Below are 25,648 nucleotides of genomic sequence, written 5' to 3'. Positions count from 1 at the left end.
CTGCTATGTCTGCAGCTCGCTTCACGCATACACCCGAGCATTGTTTTGATTCAAAGTTCGGATTGTATCTTGTTTCAAAAGTTCCTCTCAGCATGAACACGTACTTCTCTAAAAACGAATTCGCTGCCTATGTGCTACATATTCATCTGTCGCTCGCCATATGGTGCCTTTTTTCTCTCCACTTTTATTTTCCTTCGCCGTTACGTCGCCTTGCGCACCGGCTTGGTCATTTGCATATGTGTCATGCTGCTACAGCGGTTATGTTACACTCTGTATAACATTGATATACAGATTCAATTCTCTTAAATATTTAATCCAAAAAGTGTCTTTATAAATTCGATTTTCTAATTCAAACGTGAACCTGACTAACTAACTGACACAGCCCTGGTCGCATTTAATGACAATATAATCATAATAATCATAATAATCATAACAATGGTAGAAATTCCTTTTGTGATTAATACGCGCTTATTAATGAGTGCGTATGTTTCTGCCACAAACATGAGAAATTCAACTGCAAAGGGAGATTACTATGAAATCTTTAGGACAATTTGAAATCCGTTTGCTTCTTCATCTTTCAATTCTTGACGTCAACGAATGCGAAGTGGATCCACCTGCGTCTTGATGAAATGCTGTTTTCAATATCAACAACAATGACTGTCTCTTATGAAAGGATTTAATTAACATTGGCAATATTAATCAACAAAATGCGACACATCTTCGTTTTCTCCGACTGGCCCCATTCGATAATACATCATCCATCTCTATCCAGACTAATGTTTATGGCCAGTATTGAATAGACAGTTAACGTAAAAGCAGATTTCCGAAATTAAAAATAAGAATTACAAGTTCTCATTTTCTATTAATAAAATTATGAAACAACTTCATGTGTGTGTTTCTTGCCTAAACGTAAATAAATTACGAATTGATATTATTATTTATACCCAATACGAGTCATCATCATATTACTTGATAATAATAACCGGTTGTATTCCCTGGAGTCTAAGTGCAAGTCTCCTAAGATTTCCTGTACTCTCTGCCTCTTTCGATAACCGTTACAAATGACTTTAATTATCGCAAGAGTCGCTTACCCTTGAATTATCACTGGCAATGACCATTGCTCTTCACTGAAATTTGACTGGCAATAAGCCCCACCCCCTCTAAGGTTCTAGTACTCCTCGCACTTATCCAGTAGAGGGCTGATCAGTGCTATCCCTCCTCTTTGATAATTCCCGACTATTTTACGGCATATCAGCCGAGGTTAATGTCTTTTCATTGTTTTTTGGAGGGGAGGAAGTTTATACGATTTCCTACAGTTTCAGGTCTTGGTTTCATGTGATTTTCCTTCAATCTTTTTTTTTTACATCTGCTGCAGTTTTCCTGTAACTGTTTAGTGTTTGTAGTTTATACGGGTTTCCGCATTCGAGGGTTTCCTAAAGATGTCTTTTTCCTTCATTACCATTCCTTGTATAGTTTTGCTCTTTCATTTCATTTCAATTTCCACTAGTTTTTTGTTTTCAAATTTTTCGGAGCTGTTCCTAATGTTTTTACCATTATTGGCATTGACTTTCATCATGATACATATTGGTTCCGTGTATTTGTTTCGTTTTTCTATCTTTTCGATCTTTACTCTTTGCTGCTGAGACGGCAAAATCTACCATTTGGCAGTTTGTCTGGCCATCTTGTTTCGATGAGTTTATATGTTTGTGCCTTCATGTTTCAAAGGATTGATTTTATTACCTAAATTCATAATTCAGTTTTATCAGTATTAGATTGTATATTGCTTTAAAATTACGTAATTTTACATAAATAATATTTATATTTTATATTGAATAAAGTTCGGTTTAATTATTAATCGAATTGGGTTCCTTTATTTTCTTTTTTTACATGTTTTAATACTCTTTTTTTAAAATGCCGTCATATAGTATTCACAGTAACAATTCGACAAATCTTACCTACATTTCCTGCAGGCATTTTTCAGTTAACAGGCCTTCTATATCTCGGTGGCCGTGGTCTAGGTCTCTCTCCCCAACGGGGGACAGCGCAATAGTGTGACTGGGTGTAGCTAGAAGCGTTATCTGTCTATCTGTCTGTCTTTCGCTCTCTCTCCTATGGGATGAGAAGAAGGTCATCAAATTTTCTTTTTAAATACGTTTCAGAAACTAACATCGGAGTCCGAGCAGTTTTGTATGTAATTATAAGCAAGAACATGAGTTCAAGACGACGACACATCGATAAGTGAAATTATAACAGGTTGATATGCCGTAAAATAGCCAAACCAAAACAAGCTTAGGAAGTTAACAAATGATGATGATGATGATGATGATGATTCAATAGATAGGATGGTTATAATAATTATCAGCAAAAACCCCCTAAAAATGTATAAACGTCATATACGGATCTAAATTGCAATGTTTGATAAAAAAGAAGTATTCGCTCGAGATCAAATTAGAACGAAAATCGACTTTATTGTAGGCCGAGCGCGTTTAAAGGTCAAGACTAGTGGGCAACTAGATATAGGATCAATGAGCATACATCAGATAGTCGAATGTATGACCTTCAAATTGTTTGAAGTGGGACACGATTTCTTTAAATGACATGCTTGTGTGGTTTGCAATACACACACATATTAGTCATTCATAGACAAACTGTTTCGCTGTATCACAGCTCCTCAGTGCAGATAGAGAAGCAACTGGCTCTAATTGAGACCGAAACTCGTTTGTGTAGATGACAGTCGTGATTTATAACCCTTCAGCCATTTTGTTGCTGCTAAGGTAGTTACTATCAGAATGATAAACATTGTCAAACGCCGAAATCTCCATTTTATTTTACACAGGGAGTATTTCAGTAAAATTTAAAAAAAAAGTAAAAAAAATAAACTTAAATACAGTTACGTCCCTGACACCATATTTCCCCGGAGTTTTACTGTGACACTATAATAAAAATAAACATTTATATACATAAACAAAGAAAGAATATTATAGCTTCAAAGTAAAACAAAATATACATGAAATTAAGCCAACTTAGCCACACTTTACACAACAACACAAAAAAAATAGAAAAAAATATTAAACAAAAAATATATATTATAACAAGTTAGTAAAAAAAAAATAATAAAGATGAAATAAAGTTAAACACAGTTATCTCCCTTACACCATTAGTTACGCGGATTTTTACTGCGATACTATAATAAAAAAAGAAAAAAAATTAGCTGCGTCACAATTTGAAATAATAATAATAATAATAATAATAGTAATAATAATAATAAAAATGATAATAATAATAATAAGAAGAAGAAGAAAGAGAAAAAGAATTATAATAATATGAAGAAAAAGAAGAAACAAATAAGTAAACAAAATACATTAATATAATGAGATAGCAAAGTTCACCGTAATCATATCTCCTAATAGAAACAAATATATCAATATAATAATAATAATATTACCAACAAATTAAACAAAATTAATATATATATATATATATATATATATATATATATATATATATATATATATATAGCCAATAAATGTTTATAACGAAATAAATAAATAAATAATTAAAATAAAATTACTTCCAGCTACCTACGTGTTTAACTAGTCACATCTTACTGCGGTTCTAACCTCTATCTGCAGTCCTGTTCTCTTCCGCCATCTTGAATATACTTTTGTTTTCTTTTTGAAAAGGGGAGGTATTTTCTCCCGAAATTAATCAAAGTTCCATACCACGAACAGACTTTATATACATCGGACATACCAACAACTTGGTTACAAATTAATTATATAACGAAGTGAGGAATGGTAGATGAATAAACAGTTAGACATTTCTCTACTTGAACATACCTGTTCTGGACTTGCGGCAGTTATTCCTCAGAATCTTACTTTCAGGTACCTACAATACCTTCCAATAGTCAAACCTCAGAAAGCGTGCATTGAGCAGACAGACAAACTCAAATTAACACAACGAAAACAACTTTCAAGTTGCAAACGCTTTATTAATTAGGTAAAAAAATCTGAAACAAAAATAAAACAAAAAGAAGAATTAAACGGAGAAAAAATAATTAAATAAAAAGAAATAATCAATGAGAATAAATGATATATTTTGGACAGGATTTCCGAATAAATCAATTCTATGGTATCTTTTCTCCTCTTCAATCAACTGTTACGTGAAAGTGTCTTTTTTCTATTTCATTAAATTGTTAGGTGAAAGTACGGAGCATGTCTCTTTTTTCTCCGGAGGTTGTTATTTTAGCACGGCATATAAACTGCATAAGCCACCAAAATAAAAATAGAAATAAAAGTCCAAGAAAATATAAAAAGTTCTGTGCGAGAGAATAAATTAAAATTTCTCAACATTGTATGTAGAACCTAAACGCTGGATTAATTAATCATGAATAACGTTTCAAGTTTTTCATTGAAGTGATAAGTAAGCAAAGTCGATAAAGAGCACAAAGCGGGGAAATAATGAGATATTCTAAACGTACCTCATAGCTGAGAACGGAGGTAGCCCAGTTCAATGGAGTCGAGAAAGTCCGTGCGTATCGTTTCAAATTTCGCGGTAGAAAAGAGGAAAGACAGAATCGAAAACGAGACTAGGACGAGATCGCGTAAGAACCCGAAGTTCTCGTAGGATAGCAATAAGAAGTTTTTCTTTTTTTTTTTTTATTTGGAATACCTAAACGGCTAAGTTCTTCTTTAGAGAAAGAGCAGGAAGAGAAGAAAATAAAAAAGGAAAACTTATAAAAAACGCGCACAGAGATGAAAAAAAAAAAGGCTCGGGGAACCGGTGCTCTTAAAGTATGTGTCCTTTTGTTAAAAAGCGCCCGATCTGAAGATACAACAATACCCGTCTATTTGTTTGTTTGTTTTTCTTCTTTATTCTTGTGATTCCGGTCCTTTCCACATTGCTTTTGATTTTAAAACTTCCGTATATATATATATATATATATATATGTATATATATGTATATATATATGTATATATATGTATGTATATATGTATATATATATATATATATATATATATATATATTTTTATAAAGTAATAGGGTTCGTGTGTTTCTGTCTGTGTGTACAGCTCTCCATCATCAACGAAATATAAAGGAGGTAAGAGGGTAGATCTCTCCTGGTAGAGAAACATTAGAACCCATTTTAGGATGTTTCTGTTATAGGAGACATAAGAATCTATGCCTAATTTCTTTATATACTAGTCTACAAACCACCCCCATATCGAATAACTTATGCTCATTTGCATATCACATTATATTAAATCTCTTTAACTAATTACCTCGACCTTATTACATATTGGAAATATTCTAATCATTTCAACTGTACTATTTACAAAATCTATTTAACATTTAATTATTTAATATATTTTCATTTAATTTTATATTCGATTTACGTATATTATCAAAACAATTCATTGGCGAGGAAAGCTTTATGTTTTGGGATTGTATTGAAAATGTAATGGAAATTTCAATTTCGTTCCGTTTTAATCTTTTATATTTTACTTGCCAATATAATTGAAAGAATACAATTCAACTATCGTAATTTTATATAAATAAACAAAAACAAATATTTTAAAATAAAACTTTATCAAAAAAGAAATAATTTTATTTTTAAATGAAAAAAATCAATTTAGTAAAATAATTGTATTAAACACCCCCAGCCTTGTCAGCAAACCTGTAAACCTATAAAAGTTAACATTTCGAATGTAAACAGTGATTTTTCGATTTTGTTAGCGCTTGCCGCAATTAAAGACAATTAAAACGGAACTAACTTTATTTCCATTCTATTTTTTAAACAACCTCCAAAACATAACGCTCTCTTCTAGTTATAGCCAATTTTTTTTTAATTAAATAAAACAGGTCAAAATAAACAGATAAGCGCATTTTCTTTTACATTTTTCTTACAACCATTGTCATTTAACCAACTGCACGATACCGTTACTTTTGTGGGGTTGTTTTGAAAATGGCACGGAGATTATAATTTCGTTCCAATTTAATCTTTCTGGTCGAGCCTATTTCGAAAGCCTGTCTTATCATAGATTTGAACTACAAATAATTTATTACATTTTGATTATTACTATCTTAAGACTTAAAGCTTATATTTATTTCATTTTTCTATTTATATATTGAATTAGTTATTTCCAGTCTTATTTAAACTTAGTGCTTTCTTTAAACCGGATGAACCTTTTATAAAAATATGAGTTTAACGTAAAGAACACGAACAAGGTTTTATTCAACTGAATTTCTTCCAGTTTACTAACAAAATATATAAATTTAAAAGAGATATAAATAATAAAATAAAAAGGTTATGTAATTTAAAAGAAATACACGTACTCACAAAAGCAGAACTTTTTTTACACATTTTTTTCTTTAAAACCATAACAATGAGACTAACAATTACCTAGATCTTAGTAATTATTTATTTTAATAGAACTGTTTTAATTGTACTGTTTACTTAGTTAACCTAAGTTGGTATTACATTTATTTTACATTTACTTTTTTTTTTAATTATTACTTTTAGACTGTGACGTTTACACCCGGAAGTAATGAGTCACACGTAGGTCGCTTTTATTCATTCCTTTTGGTCAAGATCAAAGTGTAGTATCTGTTCTTCAGATGATGCACTTCATTTTCTTGTTCTCTTTCGGTGGAGGAGAAATCCTTCACGACTGAGACAATTTTTATTTTTGTACCTTTTCTCCACGTTAAAAAACGACCCTGGTGTCTAACTCTGTCCCGTGGGGAGGCATAGTAAATAGGTACAATATAATTGTTTATAATTGTACTATTCAGAAATATTATTTATAGTTCGCCCATTTCAGTTAGTATACATTTCCTTTACGCTTAATTAATTTACAATCATTAATATCGTTAAACAATTCCGTTTAAAACCGAAATTATGCCACCCAAACGAAGTAGAAACGAAAGTGAGGAAGAAAGAATGGAAAGATTGGAAGCTAATAGACTAAGAGTTGCTGCAATTCGCTCCAATGAAAACAATTCAGATAGAGAAAGACGTCTAGAACTTAACAGGATACGTCAAAGAGAAAGGAGAGCAAGACTGTCAGATTTGGAAAGAGAAACCCAACGTGAAGCTGACAGAACTAGACATGCTGTAAGGCGGTTAAATTCATCACAAGATGAAATTCAAGAAAGGCAAAGATATGCACTGGAAAGAAAAGCAATGTTACGATCGAATGAATTATATGAGGTAAGTAGACGTACACAAGGTCAGTTGAGAGTGGCTCAACGACATCAGAATGAATCGGAAACCCAACGAAGCTTTCGCCTATACCAAGGGCAACAACGAGAGGCTGCATGGAGAGAGAGTATGACTTTGCCCCAGCAATTGACAGAAAACGAGGCAGCTAGACAACGAATGACTGCTTTGAGACACCATGAAATAGAACACTGCAATAGAAAAGGATTGCTCTACAACAAAAATGACTCTCTCACTACAGCTGATATAGGAAAAATGGACAAAGTATGTCAACATTGCTCAGCTGTAAAATTTAAAGGAGAAACCCCTGGTTGTTGTTGTTCTTCTGGCAAAGTTGTGCTTGATAGCTTTCCACCACTGCCTCAGTTGCTTCAAGATTTGCTCTCCGGCAATGGTCCCATCTCTAAAGATTTTCTGCAAAATCTAAGCAGTTATAATAATTGTTTTGCAATGACATCATTTGGTCACAAAATTGCGGCAGTACATGGGTGGAATCCTTCTTTTAGAATTCGAGGCCAGGTTTGCCACCAGATTGGGAGTCTTTTACCACCTGAAGATGAAACAGCAAAGTTTATTCAAGTCTACTTCTTGGATAGTCTGGAAGAGGAACTACATAATCGGGGACGTGACAGTAGACTCAATAGAGACATTCTCCAAAGTCTGACTGAATTTTTACATGAGAACAACAGCTTCATTTGTCAGCTGAAAACAACAAAGGAGAGGATTGAAGAAGAACACTTGGTAGAACATAAAGTTGTCATAAGGGAAGACCGAAGGCCACAAGAAGAGCATCCACGGCGATTCAATGCTCCAACAACAACGTATGAGATTGGAATATTAATGGAGAATGAACCAACAGCTAACCGGGATATTGTCTTGCGTTTTAGAAATGATACATTAAAATGGATCTCCGAACTACATCCCCTCTACGATACTTTAATGTACCCGTTAATGTACCCCTATGGTTCTCCATCTTACAACATCTACATGAAGGCATCCAATGGGCGAAAAGTTACCCAACAGCAATTTTATTCGTACCATTTAATGACTCGGCCTGGAAACTATTTTCTCTGGTACCGAAGGCTATTTCAACAATGGCTGGCGGATGTGTACTGCAAGATTGAAACAGAACGTTTACAGTTCCTGAGGCGTGAGCAACAGACCCTGAGAGCTGACAATTATAGCAACTTGAGAGATTCAATTCTTAGGGAGGATGGGAATCCAGAACAGTTTGGTCAACGAGTTGTACTTCCGGCAACTTATACAGGAGGCCCTCGATACATGTTTGAGCGTCAAAGTGATATCATGGCATATGTTCGGCGAATGGGCCGAGCCGACCTCTTCATCACGTTCACAACAAATCCAAAGTGGACAGAAATTACAGAAAATTGTCTTCAAGGGCAAGACCCTCAGGATCGTCCAGATATTGTTGCCAGGGTTTTCAGGCAGAAGCTAAAAAAGTTACTTGAATTTATTAAAAAGGGAGGATTTGGCAGGTTGAGGGCTTTCCTGTACAGTATTGAATATCAAAAAAGAGGACTGCCGCATGCACACATCCTCACCTGGCAGGCCCCAGAGGACAAACTTCTACCAGAAAAAATGGATCTCTGCATATCTGCAGAGATCCCTGACAAAGAGGAAGATCCTGATCTTCATGCTAAAGTGATGGCACATATGGTGCATGGACCTTGTGGACCATTTAATCCAAATTGTCCATGTATGATTGACAACAAATGTTCCAAAAAATACCCAAAAGAATTTCTTCAGTGTACCGAGCAAGGCCAAGACTCTTACCCCAAGTACAGGCGAAGAAAACCAGAAGATGGAGGCCAGACTGGTACAATAAAGATGAAGAGAAATGGTCGGCATGTTAATCAAGAAATAACAAACCAGTGGATTGTTCCGTACAAAAAGGTCCTCCTTCAGCAGTTCAACGCTCACATTAACGTAGAAATTTGCAGCTCGATCCAAAGCATCAAATATGTCCTCAAATACGTGAATAAAGGATGTGATCAAGCAGTGTTTGAACTACAAAGAACCGATGGAGCAGCTAACCAACAAGGCCAAGTACAAAGTCACATTGTGGATGAGATCCAGCAGTTCCAGAATGCAAGGTATGTCGGCAGTTCAGAGGCGGCCTGGAGGATATTGGAACATCCCATCCATGAACATTTCCCCCCAATTGTACAACTTTCTGTTCATCTTGAAAATGGGCAGCATGTCATGTTCTCAGCTGATACTGCTCTGGAACGAGCCCAAGGTCCACCGCCTGCCACAACTTTGACAGCATTTTTTCAACTCTGCCATGAGGATGACTTTGCAAGGGGTCTCAAATACGTAGAAGTCCCTGAGTTTTACACTTGGAAGAAATCGACAAAGAAATGGATGAGAAGAATGCGTGGGGTACAAGTTGAAGGTACTGAAAATGATGATGTATGGAAGGCACCATGCATTGGGAGAATCTACACGATTAGTCCAAAAGCAGGGGAGTGTTATTTCTTACGCCTGTTGCTCAATGAGGTTGCTGGTCCAACTTCATTTCAAAATTTGCGAGCATACAATGGTCAGGTGTTTGAAACATACAGAGCAGCGTGCCTTGCTCAAGGCTTTCTAGAAAATGACCATCACTTGCATCAAGCAGTAGGAGAGGCAAGTGCCACTCAATCACCTTCAAATTTGCGAAGCCTATTTGTGATAATTTTAACAGCCTGTGAGCCAAGAAATCCTCTTGAGATCTGGATGGCTTTTCGTGATGTAATATCTGAAGACATTCTTCACAGATACAGGCAAGAAGTTAACAATCCAGAAGCAGATTTTAATGAGGACATCTACAATAAAACTCTTTGTCTAATTGAAGAAAAAGTTCTCCTTATGTGCGGTCAACCATTGGCAAGCTATGGATTACCTGCACCAACGCAAGGGAGAGATGAAAGACTCGCGAGAGAGTATCAACGTGAAGTTACTTATAATCTTGAAGAACTTTCCCTACAAGCAGAAAATATGCAAGAAAAACTGACCGATTCTCAAAGAGAAGTTTACATGGCAATGTTGGAAGCACAAGGTGAAATGAACAAAAACATGATGTTTCTTGATGCTCCAGGTGGTACGGGCAAGACTTTTGTAATCAATTTGATCCTTGCAAAGATTAGATCCATGAGAAAGATTGTGCTTGCAACAGCATCCAGTGGCATTGCTGCTACTCTACTACAAGGTGGCCGCACTCTTCACAGCACTTTTAAAGTACCCTTGGATACTGATCGAATGGATCAGCCAGTTTGCAAAATTACTGGTAACTCAGCCTTGGCAAATGTAATTAGAGACACCTCTGCAATCATTGTAGACGAAGCCCCAATGACGCACAAGAGTGCTTATGAAGCAATTGACCGAACACTGCAAGACATCACAGGAAACAAGAATCCCATGGGTGGCATTCCAACCTTATTTTGCGGTGATTTCCGTCAAATCCTCCCAGTGGTTAAAAATGGCACAAGGGCTAACATTGTCAATGCAAGTTTGAAACAATCCTATCTCTGGAGGCACGTTATAGTGAAGAGACTGACTACTAATATGAGAGCCTATATCTCTGATAACACAGCTGCAGCAGACTTCTCAAAATTGCTTCTCCAAATCGGTAATGGTCAGTTTCCTATCACTTCTTCACCTGACACAATTAAGATTCCAACTGCGCTTGGTAAATGTGTCGGTAATCAGAAGCAACTGAAAGACAAAGTGTACCCAGACTTGCAAAACAATGGAAAATCACCGGATTGGCTTGCTGAGAGGGCTATTATTTCGCCATTAAACAGCAATGTGAATCATTTGAACAATTCAATAATGGATGAATTTCCAGGAGACACAAAGCAATACAAGTCAGTTGATTCGGCTACTAATGAATATGAAGCTGTTCACTACCCTGTGGAGTTTTTAAACTCTTTGGAGATATCTGGAATGCCTCCACACATTTTAAATCTCAAAATTGGATCGCCAATCATGATTCTTCGATCCTTGGAACCACCAAAAACAACAAACGGAACCAGATGTGTTATCACCAGATTGCACACCAATGTACTTGAGGCCACCATTTCCTGTGGTCCCTACAAAGGCGAAACCGTTCTACTGCCAAGGATCCCCTTAGTTCCATCGGACTCAGAACTTCCATTTAAATTCCGGAGACTCCAATTTCCTGTGAAGGTGTGTTTTGCAATGAGCATAAACAAAAGTCAAGGTCAGACATTTAACACCATTGGCGTAGACTTGACATCAGACTGCTTCAGTCACGGTATGTTCTACGTCTCCATCAGCCGGACAGGAAGTTCAGAAAAACTCTACATTCTGGCTCCAAATCAAAGCAGCAGAAATGTAGTTTACCCTGAGGCTCTTCAGTGAAAAGTTCGAGAAATGGATATGAGGAAAAACTGACATGATCTGATTGTGGTAAGTTTTTAGTATTGAATGTGCAAGATAAAATTTAAGCAAGAGTTGAAAATTACTTCAATGAAAAATTTACTATGTAACATCAAGTAACCTTTCTTTTTGATGAAAATGTTTTGTGAAGTTCCTGATTGAATTTCAGTCACTACAAGAGGTAGTTAAAATGTTAATCACCTTATGCAATCGTTGCTCTTACAACATCAACTTACTGGAAAGGTGCCCACAGATTTTGGTACCCGAGTGCGCAACAAAGCTCCGTGCGAAGCACGGGTATCTTTGCTAGTATATATATATATATATATATATATAGAGAGAGAGAGAGAGAGAATAAATGACAAAAAGCTATATTTCAAAATTCATGATGTTGATCATCTTATAATTTATTCCTTTAATTCATTGACTTATACACTTCTTGACAGAATCTGTTTCGTAGCGCAAAAAACAATTATTTAATCATTATATCAATCAGTGAATCTATTATGTCCTTAACTCATCAGAAAAAATAGCAACAATCAATCCGTTAAAAGGAATTTCAAATCACATTTCAATTCCTTTTGACGGATTGATTGTTGATATTTCTTTGGATGAGTTAAGGGCATACTAGATTCACTGATTGATATAATAATTAAATAATTGGTTTTGCTCTACGAAACAGATTCTGTCAAGACTTGTATAAGCCAACTGAATTAAAGGACTAAATTATAAGATGGTCAACATCATGAATTTTGGAATATAACTTTTATCAGTTATTGTCTATATTGCTCTGTAATTACACTGAGCTTCTTAAATAAGAATTGATATATAATAAGAAACTATATTTCTAAAGAAATATATATATATATATATATATATATATATATATATATGTACTAGTTGTACCCTGCCACGCGTTGCTGTGGCTTAATTTGGTGTAATGGAAAATTCTAATAAAAAGAGAAAATGCATGTTTCTTATATTCTTAGTACAGCAATCCACTCCAAAAGGTAAAAAAAAAAAAAAAAAAATGAAAAAAATGATACTCTTGCAGAATTGGATCCTGATCCTCAGGATTACCGTCAATCATGGCTTGGGCTCGACCAACAATCAGTGGATAAAACTAACGTTGAAACACTAAATGTTTTTTTCTTTCTTTCTGTATACAAAAATGTGAGTTAGTAATTAATATTGAGTGATGGGGGGTTTACTATACACAGATTCGAAAAAGTTGTCTAAAAACAAATGAAAGCAAAGGTAAGATAAGTTACATTTCTACCTAACTGGATAATTGTTTAGTGTTTTTATGTAAGGTAAAATGTTTAATCGGCTGGAAAAACAGAAATGGTTGCAGACTGTTGAATACGTTAAGTTTGGGAAATTAAGTTGAAAACTAAAAACTATACAGTACAGTGTCAAAAACCCACCGAATATGTTACCATGACATAGGCTGACATAATCGGTGGGTTTGTGACAGTATTTTGTATAGTTTTTTAGTTTTAACTTACTTTCTCAAACTTAACATAATCAACAGTGTCCGCCACCATTTATATCTTTCAAATACACCGATAAACACTGTTTTTCGAGCTGACTAAACGTTACATTAAATGAAAAGGGTTTGTATTAACAGATACAAAGAAGTTGTCAAAAAATGAATATATAACAAATAAATGTTATCAAAGGCAAGAAAAGTAAATGTTCTACCTAACTGGATAAGATTGAAGTGTTTTTATGTAATGTATAATGTTTAATCAGTTCAAAAACATGCAGTGTTTATCGGTATATTTGAAAAATACAAATTGCGGCAGACTGTATCGAACACGGGAAATTTTGGGAAAATGAGTTTAAACTAAAAAACTATACAAAATACTGTTAGGAACTCACTCAATATATGTTACTGTGATGTAGGCTGACATATAATCAGTGGTTTAAAATTTTGATCGATACAGGTAACGACTTTTAAGAGTCCCTTTTAGTGATTACCTGGTTTGAGGATAAATGGCAAATCTGCCCCAAACATCCGGTATTATTTTATTTTAAGGCCCGTCTCATGTTCGTATACAACGAAATATTTTATTGTAGATTTCAGTGTACTAAAAACGAATCTGCAAACCGTTTCCATCGCAAAAAGAAAGTTTTCATGATATGAAGAAATTATTTTTTCGAAAAGTGGGTGATCACTTTTCAATTTAAATTTAACTTAGAATGAGCACCCACTTTCTGGCCATCTGAGAGAGGGGCATTTTTCTGTGTGTGTGTGTGTGTGTGTGTGTGAGGGGGGGGGCGGCCGACCCCCCGCCCCTCTAACCAATTTAAGCAGGTAATTTTAAAGGATTTTCCAAAGGTAGAAAGAAAGCCCCCACCCCAAAAATCGTGGCCACAAAGTGGGTGATCATTTTACGTTAAATTATTATGGAAAAGTGATCCTTCACTTTTTTAAACTAACATTTCTTCATATCTTGGAAACTACTCGTTTGCCTTAATTATAAAGGTTATTTTCGTTTTCAGCGACCCCGAAAACCTATAGGAGTGGTAATTTTAAAGTAATTTTCGAGGGTGGAGTAATTCCTCATATTCACCTTTTTTTCCCCAATAACATAAGAAATTAAGAATTAGACAAATTTATGGTGCTAATGCACTTACCGATCCGTACTATTTTTTAAATCGTATTTCCAAGTTTAATTAAAGTTTTTTTTTTATTCAATTGTATTCTAAATAATGTTAATGCTTCAGTACTGTTCCTGGTCTGCTTAAGTTTAATTTTTGTTTATTAAATTGTTAGGTGAAAGTCCAGAATAGTTACAAAACACCCTCTTCTCCCCATGTTAAGAATGGCTTTTTAAATAATAACGTTATTATTTCAGCACGGATCAATAAGTGCACGAGTACCCAATTTCTTTAATAAAGAAAAAGCATTCATATTTTAGAATAGCTGCAAAACTCCCTCCCCATGTTAAGAATAGCTTTTTAAATAACGGTATTATTTCAGCACGGTACCTTCTCTGCATAAGTACTATCTTTTGTTTATTAAATTGTTAGGTGAAAATATAAAATAGTTACAGAACACTCTCCCTTTCCCATGTTAAGAATGGCTTTCTTAATAGCGTTATTTCAGCACGGTACCTTCTCTGCAAAAGTACCATGTTTTGTTTATTAAATTGTTAGGTGAAAGTACAGTACTCATGCAGAGAGTGATTCGTGTTGTAATAATAACGTTAATATTTAAAAAGCCATTCTTAACATGGGGAGGGGAGGGCGTATTTTAACCTTACAATTGAATAAAAAACATAATAGAACTGTAATTGCCTGGAAATACGATTTAAAAAATAGCGCGGACAAAAAACAAACAAACTGTACTTTACCAATCAATCTTATATCGAAAAAAAAAAAAAAAAAAAAAAAACTCAAAAAGCAAGCGACCAACCTTTTTTTTGGCCTCATATAATAAAGAAAAATGTGTAAATTAAAAAAATTGGAAGATAAACAAATGAATTATGTTTTTTTTTAATAGCGTTATTTCAGCACGGTATCTTCTCTGCATAAGTACCATCTTTTGGTGATTAAATTGTAAGGTGAAAGTATAGAATAGTAACAAAACGTCCTCCCCATGTTAAGAATGGCTTTCTAAATAACGTTATTATTCTATTATTGATCCGTGTTGTAATAACGTTAATATTTAAGAAGCCATTCTTAACATGGGGTGGGGAGGGTGCTGGAAATACGATTTAAAAAATAGCGCGGACAAAAATAAACTGTACTTTACCAATCAATCTTATATCGAAAAACAAAACAAAAAACTCAAAAAGCAAGCGACCAACCTTTTTTTTGGCCTTATATAATAAAGAAAAAATGTGTAAATTAAAAAATTTGGAAGATAAACAAATGAATTATGTTTTTTTTTTGTTTTTTTTTTACTTATCGAGTTAACAGAAAATGAAATCTTTCGTCAATTCGTGGCTGTGAAATGAATCGAACCGGAAGTTCAGTTTTATCAACAGAACAGATTCGCAGTAACGGTTAAAAAAAAATTATTTTATTTAATATTTTAATTTTAATAATTCGCGAGGTAAATTTATTTTAATAACATAAAAACATACCTCGACTCTAAAAATGGGTTGTCTGAAAATTTCAAATAAATTGGTAACGTAGAAATATGGTTTTATTCGTTTAGAACGAACCAACATTAACATTTATATATATATATATATATATATATATATATATATATATATATATATATATATAATTTAAAGGAGATTAGAATAATAGTCTAAAGAGCTAAGTGTATTTTAATGTAACAGTGAAATTACTAGTTTAATTAAAATACAGGAAATGCTCGTTGTAATTTAGATATATAATAAGCTCGATAGTTAAATGTCCTAGAGCTAATTCAATAAGTAAAGTGATTTTCAATTCAAAAATTTTTAAAAAAATTTTTTAATTTAAAAATCAAATTTTAATTAAATTAAAAATCAGTTTCACAAGAAGGAACAACAACAAAGTCAATTATCTGTACGATCGTTTCGGAAATCCGTGCTTTTTATTTGTGGTATACATGAAGTTATGTAGAACAATTATATATAGTTTTTTTGGTAAGCACGGTCTCCTCATCAGCAAATTTAGGAGGATTTTTATTGAATTTAAAACACACCATAAATAAACCTAGCATTAAAAGTAAGGCAGATGAATCTGGTTTTCTTGAGGGTTTAAAACAGACAAAACCTCCTCAACCATGACGGGTATGTGACCAGCATGATCATGCGAGTGATGACAAATATTACCGAGATGTTCGTCTTGAAAGGTTGGAGTCGTGAAAGCACGTTGAAGAAAGTAAATCATAGATGGCGGTCGCGGCTTAGTACAGACATTTAAAGCAGGCGAAAGCATGCTCATCCCACGAAAATGGGGGTTCTTATGTAGTGGTACAGTGATTTTGTAGCATTTATAAGAAAATCCACTGATTACGCGGTATCGGAAAACATCGAGCAACAGCAATTCTTTCATGGCGGTAACAAAAACACGTGGTCACATACCCGTCATGGTTGAGGAGGTTTTGTCTGTTTTAAACCCTCAAGAAAACCAGATTCATCTGCCTTACTTTTAATGCTAGGTTTATTTATGGTGTCTTTTAAATTCAATAAAAATCCTCCTAAATTTGCTGATGAGGAGACCGTGCTTACCAAAAAAACTATATATAATTGTTCTACATAACTTCATGTATACTACAATAAAAAGCACGGATTTCCGAAACGATCGTACAGATAATTGACTTTGTTGTTGTTCCTTCTTGTGAAACTGATTTTTAATTTAATTAAAATTTGATTTTTAAATTAAAAAATTTTTTAAAAAATTTTTGAATTGAAAATCACTTTACTTAATATATATATATATATATATATATATATATATATATATATATATATATATATATATAACTTTGTCAGTGTTTATCTGTGTGCGTACCGGTCTCTACCAAACTAACCCGCTAATTTTTAGTGTGAAGACTTGAAACTTAATAAATAGGGAATTTGGATTTGTAGAACAAATTCGATTTTTTTAGCCGGTAAAAATATTAGGTACAATATAATAATCAATAAAGAATTGGCTCTATAATAATAAATACGAAATTCGCATTAATTAAAATATTATATTTAAGCGTATTTTACCACTGGCCAACGCTGGGCGGCATGCTTGTATATATATATATATATATATATATATATAATACACACACACACACACACACACACACACACACACACACACACACACATATATATATATATGAATGAGAAAAAGAAAGAAAGTATGGAAAGGGCGTAGATAGATAAGAAGAAAAAGATAAGTATATAGATATGTTTTTTCCTAAAAAATAGAAATATGATGAGAAATTGCCTGAAAGTGATACCATTTTCGAAACCAAATTATTCAAGAAGCAAATTGCAAACAAAACGAGGTAATGATCGAATACCATCGAATAAAACTAATAGGACTGAATTCAATTGCTGAAGAAGAATGAATATATATGTAAAAAAAAATAAGAGGGAAGAAAATGCAATCAAAACCAAAGCACACAATAATCTCCCCCTAAACGAGCATTTCTAAGTTGAGATCCCATCCGTAGATAAAGTATCGTTTCTGCTCGAAGCAACCTGTTTTTAGGCGGGAAAGATCTTTCGCATCTCGCGCGTGAGATAAGATAGCGGACAAATTGGAAACAGCAGATCAAGCCGACGGATGTCACCAAGAAGCGCCGCTGAGGAAAGACGCTGTCAGGTTAGAAACTGGATTATTGCTTCTGTATAATTAGCGCTGTGCAAAAGATGAAATCCCAAAACAATAAGTTTGGATTAAATTCCCAAATATTTTAACGGAAGGTTGGCTCTTCAGGCTTCGGAACGGACAGGGAATGCGCGCTAAGCTATTTGCTTATTTTGGTAATGGTAATCGCGAATTATGCTTTACACAAACATTTATCATAAGCAATATTGAATAATAACAGACATGTTTGGATGCAGTTTTGTATTTTTATTCATATTTTATATTCCACTATAATGATGCTACTAGTAGGAAAACCCGACTTTTTCCGGGGTTGAATGATACCCCCCTAGCCAATAATACATTACAAGGGTTAAAGATTGACTACTAGATGAACCGTGAAAACGCTTGGGGCACTAGCATTTATCAAATGTTCTTTCTAATGCTTTCTGTTCGAAAAGCTGATCATTCAAAACTGATGGTTGAAGTGTGTTATCATTTTACGTTAATTTTGTATCGGAAATGGATGCCTCATTAATAGTGTTTTTATTACTTCATACACTAAGCCTGTTTGTACAGTACGTGGGTATGTTAATTTTCATATTTTCCCTGCTTCGAACACATTGAAGATAAACTTATATTAACGTTTCTAAACTAATATAAATGTTTTTTTAACAAATAGTAACGCCGTTAAACTAATATTAATGTCTTAAAATAATAGTAACTTTGTAATACCATTTTTCAATCATTTTAAAACAAAGTAACATTTCTGTACTAATATAAACGTTTTTAAATTAATATTAACGTTTCTTACTAATATTAAATCTTCCAGGCTAATATCTTTAAATGACACTAACGTTTTTAAGTAATATTAACGTTTTTAAAATATACTGCAACTTGTAATAATATATATATATATATATATATATATATATATATATATATGAGTGTACCTCAGAGGCTTCGAACTAGGGTGGGGAGCTTTCTGTTTTGGTTTCGATTCTAGCTGATGGCACTCATAATTATATATTTAGTTTTGACAACTATATATTAGGTTCAATATAATAATCGATATATATATATATATATTATTATTATTATTATTATTATTATTATTTCCACAGTCAAGCAACGTTGCAGCTTACAAATAGTGTATGATGCGACGTTGCTTGGGAATAATTATATATATATATATATATATATATATATATATATATATATATACTTAATCAGTTGAATTTTTTCTTACTCTGACATTCATATAAAAAGTCTACTTTCTTGTTTTTAAAAATATTAAAATGAACTAAATATGCTCGATCGTGGATATGCGAGCGTCTTCATGAATGTTAACTTATTTGCATATTTCTTTGCAAAACGTTTATATATGCATATGGACAGGATTTACGTCGAAACTAATTAACCGATCATTATTAATTGTTTGTATGCACATATGCTTCTATATTTATATTGATATGATTCACACCTGAACTAAACTAACAATTCTCAAATTTTTATATGTGTATATTTTCATATATTATTATGAACATAATTCGCGCCTAAACTAATTAACCGATCATTACGACTTTTGTATATTTATATGTTTATATATTTGCATGGATATGACAAATTTCTATACTAATGTGGCACAATGACGTAGCCCTTTTTGAGGGAGCTAGGGCCTTCTATATTAATGAACCTTGTGTCTACCTTGGCCTTCATTTATGTGGAGGCAAACACACATACACACATATTTCAGTGCGGTGCAATTGTGTAAAACAGGTGTTTGTGATTTTGAAAATGTTCTGCGATGACTGAAGCCAAGAATGACAGTTTGTTTATAATATTGAATCAAGGCAAAACGATATAAAACCTTAGAGATTGAAAAGTCAAACTAGGGGAACTCGTCAAGAGGCATTCGAAAACAAAACAATGTTTAACCTGTATGAGTATACCTTCTCTCTTTTTATGTCCCTCTCTCGTTCTCTCTCGCTCTCTCTCTTTCTTTCTCTATTTTTCTCATTCACTCCCTTTTTCTCTCTTTCAATGAAGAAAGAGAGAAATAAAATATAATTTTAATTGTTGTAAAAACAGTTGAGGCTTGCATCCCATACGCGGAGGATGTGCACGCAATGGGTCGACTAAATATGCTTCCTACTTGTTAACTGTTAAATAAATGATATATATTTTTTATAAAAATGCATTTCTTCGCTATTTTTATACAAGTGTTCGATTTCAGCATACCTTTAATGCCGACAACAAAAAGCGTCCTGCAATGACCACACAAGATGCGACCAATGCCAGACAGTTATAGCCGACGACGTATTGACTCGTTTTGTTGATGTTTCCAAAATGTGCCTATTGTTAGATATCGTTGGATATCATTTATTCCTCGGGGAGTTGGTTGCGTTCTCAAGACGTTCCTTAACCAAGTAACCCTCCCGGGGAAACGATAATGCCACACTAATTAACCGATCCTTATGACGTTTTGTACGTGTATTTGTTTATATACTTGTATAGATCGGATTTACGCCTAAACTAATTAGCTGAACACTATGAATTGTTTGTAAAATCCGCTATAGATTCTTTATAATGCAGGAGCTCGGTCGAAATGAATGTTTTTCTTTAGAACACAGGTGAACTCTGATACTTGACACTTGTGCGTTTAACTTTAATTCATATGCTTATGTAAAAAATTGCGTATGGAGGGATTCCTAACTTGAGCCGGCAATCAATCGATTTGAATAAAAATTTCACTAATTTGATGACAATAACAGTAATTGAGGGTGGAACATTTGCCTAAACTTGTAAACCAATCATGATGAATTTTTTGTATGTGCATATGTTTATATTTTTTATGGATATGATTATATATATAGCCTCCCTCGACTAGCCCAATAAAAGAGTAATAAAAATTGAGCATGCCAATGAATAATAAACACTTACAAGCCTCCACCCCTTGGAAAAACTTCAATTGCCATTTTTATATCGCCAACACATTTGAAAATAATTTCTGACGAGGACGCTTCACAGAACGTCTGAAACGCGCGTAAAAACGATTTCAATGACTTAAAAACATTATTACAATGATCCAAACATAATTCTCAATGAAAAACCAAGACACGGAATAATAAAATAATGTTAAAAAATACACATTGTTGGTAACTACTCCCTTATATATATATATATATATATATATATATATATATATATATATATATATATATATATACCGGTACACATAGAGACAGAATGATGAAATTGCGTTTGAATACACCTGCTTTATCACTTTTTATTCCCGGCAATTCTAAATAAAACATATTAATGTTACTCTTCCCGGGCAACGCGGCCTTTTAATATACTTGCTCTATCAAAGATACGACCTCCAATAACGCCGCATAGAATTTTTGTATAAAATTGTACAACAAAACACAATGACATTTTAAAAAAGAAAAAGAAAAAATAATAAATAGTTTAAGTAGTTAGGATTGTTAAAAATCCTGGCCAATTCCGAATAGATTTTCTTGGATAAAATAGTATAACAATATATAATAATGTTACTCTTCCTGGACAATACGGCTTTTTAACATACTTGCTCTATCAAAGATACAACCTCCAATAACGCCGCAATGATTTTCTGGCAAAAATTGTATAAAAAATACAATGACATTTTATTGTAAATATCCTCCTTCTTCTTCAAAAAACAAAAAAAACAAAAACAAAAACAAAAAAAACAGTTTTAAGTGGTTACGATTATTTTTAAAAATTACATATGATTTGCGTAACTCAACCGCAAATAAAAAAATGACCTTTGTTTTCAAATAAAAACCGGAAGTATTAGCTTAATGGGAAATAACATTCATAGTTTAATATGAGACTTCTGGTTTTAAACGCAACTGTTTTCAGATATAAATAAATAAAAAATAAATTGAATCAAATATAAATTAAATAAGAAATAAACTAAATCAATACATTTTAAATAATATTTCTAAATAGTACAATTGAAATGAATCTATAACAGTAAATAATTAATAAGATCGAGATATTTATTAAAATAGATTTTCTTTAATGTAATATGCAAATGCGGTTTCTTATTCAGAGCAGGCTTAGTTTAAAATACTATATATAGAACCCACGCATAAAATTGAAATAAAATTGAATGTGTAATTTTCTCTGATAGAAATGGCCTATACAAGATTTATATCTTTCTTTAATCAGGAAAGTTATACACACAGATCTCCTTTACAAGAAATAGCCCAAAACGGATTTATATATTTCTTTGACTTTGGGGAGTTGTACACACAGACATGCATACGAACACTACTACTTCATATATATAGATATTTAAATAAGTGTGGTTACCAGCAGTTGTTATGTTTTTAGATACTTGTTTTATTATTTGATATTTTCGTTTATCTAATTATTGAAATAAGTTTAACGCGTTTCGGACGATCTTTTACGTATTCTTGAGAAATTTTGTGGAAAGAAACGATTTGGAAGAGCCATTTCGAGAATAAATGCTCTTGCCAAGAAGTCGATGTAAGATGTGTCTTTAAATTGTTAGTTCATATTACTTAAGTGTTTTGGTTTTGCTAACGTCAGGTAAGGGTCATTGGGTGGTAAATTGAGGTCGCCGTGTGGTGATGTTGTTTATTATTAATTTTAAAAATCTTTATATTATTTATTTATTTTTCCTCTTCATTGTGTGGAAGTGTGAGGAGTGTGTATATGTGTATTTTTTCTGTGCTTGCTTCGTTTCATAAGTGTGTGTGCGTGTGTTCAGGTACAAATGAGAGCGTGTGATTGTGTGCTTTTTCTTGTATTGATTTATAAAATATAGGTTATATTTCGTAGTTTAAATAAGCTATGTCTAGTGTCTGTTTTTCGTCAGGAAAACTGTTATTTAATTTTTATTTTTAGATTTTAATTTCTTTCTGTTTTGACTTTTGTTTTAGTCTGTTAAGATGTGCATAATATTTCGTATTGGAAATAATTATCATTTCATAACTAATTATAATATTTTAAATACTGTTATTTTATTGTGAGGTTTGGTTTAATCATTTTTGGATTGTTCTTTGTCTATGCTCTTGTATAGAATGTTTTTATCCATATTATATGGTGTTGATTAAAACACTTGTTGATAATCAAAAAGAGGGATATTCATGAATAAAGATAAAGTAAGATGAAAGTAAAATTAGGAGTAAAATAAAGTTCGGCTGATATTTTTCAATGCGTTACATTAGAGACAAAGGGAATGTTGTGCCCGTGTGACTGATTTAATGTTTTAAAAAACAATGGAAAATGATTTGTAAGTCGAAAATGTTCAACTTTGAAATTTGTAAACTGTCCCATGCTCAAATTTTGTCCAACTTTTAATATGATATACAGTAGACCCAATATTGCAATCTTTTGTATATGGAGTACTTTGGCGTTATATTAACTAGCATAAAAAACCTAATACAAATAAACTTCACCTCCTTTAACGTTCTGTGACAATTCCATTAAGTTTACATTATTTTCGTTGTGAAAGCATTCGTTTTATTTACCCTCAATTTTTAATGGATTATAAAAAATAATTTTCTGATGTAAAATAAAAAAAATATTTTGTTCGTTTTTCTATTTCTCTGTTTAATGTATACGCTTACGTTTCGTACTTATCTTGATCAATTTTCCATTTTGTCGACTCACTCTATTTGCGGGTTTCTCTGAAATCGCGAGGAAGTAATTGTGTTATAGCGTAACTTATCGCCGCTTGACTAATTGCGTTCAGAGCTTGTCAATTCCCAGTCAATGGAAGAAAGATTAGAACCCTCCGGACAAATCGCGCACATCACTAGAAAACTAGCGTGCATCTCTTGATGTGGAAGAATCTTATAAGCAAAAATGTCTGTCACAGAACGAGAATAACGTTTGATCCAAATGGCGACAATTATTGCGATTCCTTGACCTTTTGGTTAGGATCAAAAGTTATTTTCAGTCTTTCATAAGCTAAAAAAAGGGGGGTGGTCTATTCTTTAGAAACGGCTGAGATGGTTTCAATAACCGTTATTTTGTCCCACTCACCTCTGTAAATGGATTTGTGTGCATATATATATATATATATATATATATATATATATATATATATATATGTATTTATGAATAAAATAAAAATTTCTAATACATTAGGCATATTTTATGTGGTTGGTTCTCTAGAGTATATGTGATATTATGGTGACTGCAATGATTTTAGATAAAAGTGGAATAGACAGTGCAAGATGACAACTACCCCTCACTTTCACAACAGTTATGGTTGTGTTTGTCAAAATGTATATTTTACATTTTTAAAAAAATTCAAAGTGTAGTATCTTCCATCTGTTCTCCCCTCGGTCAGTGAAGGAGAAAACCTAAGGGATTAAAATTTTTTGTTACAATCTGAAGTGCTCTTTTTTTTTTTTTTTTTTTTAAAGCTAGATTTTACCCTACATTAAAAACCGAACGAATGCTCTCTTAAGCAGAAATGTTTAGCAACATTTATAGTCTACTAAGTTACAATAAAAAAACTATGGGAAACCCTACTATAAATATTATATTATATTAACATTGCTAGTTGTACGTTCAAGGAAAGATATACCGGCCACAAATTACCTTTCAACAGTCCAGATTACACACAGAAAACATCATTTTCTGTATACTACCTAAAAGTAACTAATGAAAATCAACAACAATTCTGGATTGGGGTATTTTAAAGAAAAACCAACATTTGTGAATATTTAAATACATCTTGATATTTATCACAGGTCCGAATGTAAAAACTATTTATAAACTCTTTATTTATCACTATCATTGGCAACAAGTGATCTTTATTCCTGTCTCCCCGATTCCAAAGCGGTCTATCAACTTGGAAGGGACACAGTCGAACAAATTTTTGCCCATGTTCAATTGCTTGAAAAGTCAATCGAGTTTAAGAAACCATTATAAATCATTTTCATCGATTTTACCTAAACTTTCGATAGCATCAAATTAGACAAACTTTGGTCAGTTTTGGACAAAACCTCTCTCAACAAAAACTACATTTACCTTCTAAAATCACTTTACAACGGATCACAAGCTTTTGTAAAAACTGACCTTGGGTTTAGTAGCTCCGTAAACATCAAAACGGGCGTTAAGCAAGGAGATATGCTTTTAGCAATCCTGTTCTCTGTTGTACTAGTGTTATATAGTTCATTATTGTTATTATTATTGTTGTTTGTTATTATTATTGTTGTTTGTAATTATTATTGTTCGTTGTTAAGTCTTATTAAAAGTAATGCTTAGAGAGAGTGATGTTGTAAGAGAGATTGTTCGTGTTATAACGAGATTCATATTTATAAAAGTTCATGCTTAGAAGTGTAATAGAAGCTCTTAGAGTGAGGAAACAGTGTTGAGACAGTCTTAGTGTTCATATTGTGTATGTAAGATGTGTATGTAAAGACATTTTAAAACACATGATATATATAAGACATATATAACAATTTTCACTTTACCTTTTGGTAGATTTACAAGACAAAGACGACGTTTATAAAAACACATGATGGGTTTATTTCTTCTCCCGACCGGTCGTGGTTTTCATTATCAAGAATTCAAAGCTTCACATATTAAGTTTCAAAAGTGACCGTGTCGCTTCTAGACGTTCGAATCCCAACTGCCGACTATCGTCTGTCGTCCTCAAACTCCCTCTTTGTTTCTCTTTGCTTAACTCTAAAGTTTCTAACTATATCGAGAACTTCCCATTTTCCATGACGTCAT

This window comes from Euprymna scolopes, chromosome 27 (assembly GCF_053919585.1).
Source record: "Euprymna scolopes isolate OS-2025 chromosome 27, ASM5391958v1, whole genome shotgun sequence".
NCBI classification, from domain to species: domain Eukaryota; kingdom Metazoa; phylum Mollusca; class Cephalopoda; order Sepiida; family Sepiolidae; genus Euprymna; species Euprymna scolopes.
Note: the sequence above shows the minus strand (reverse complement) of the source record.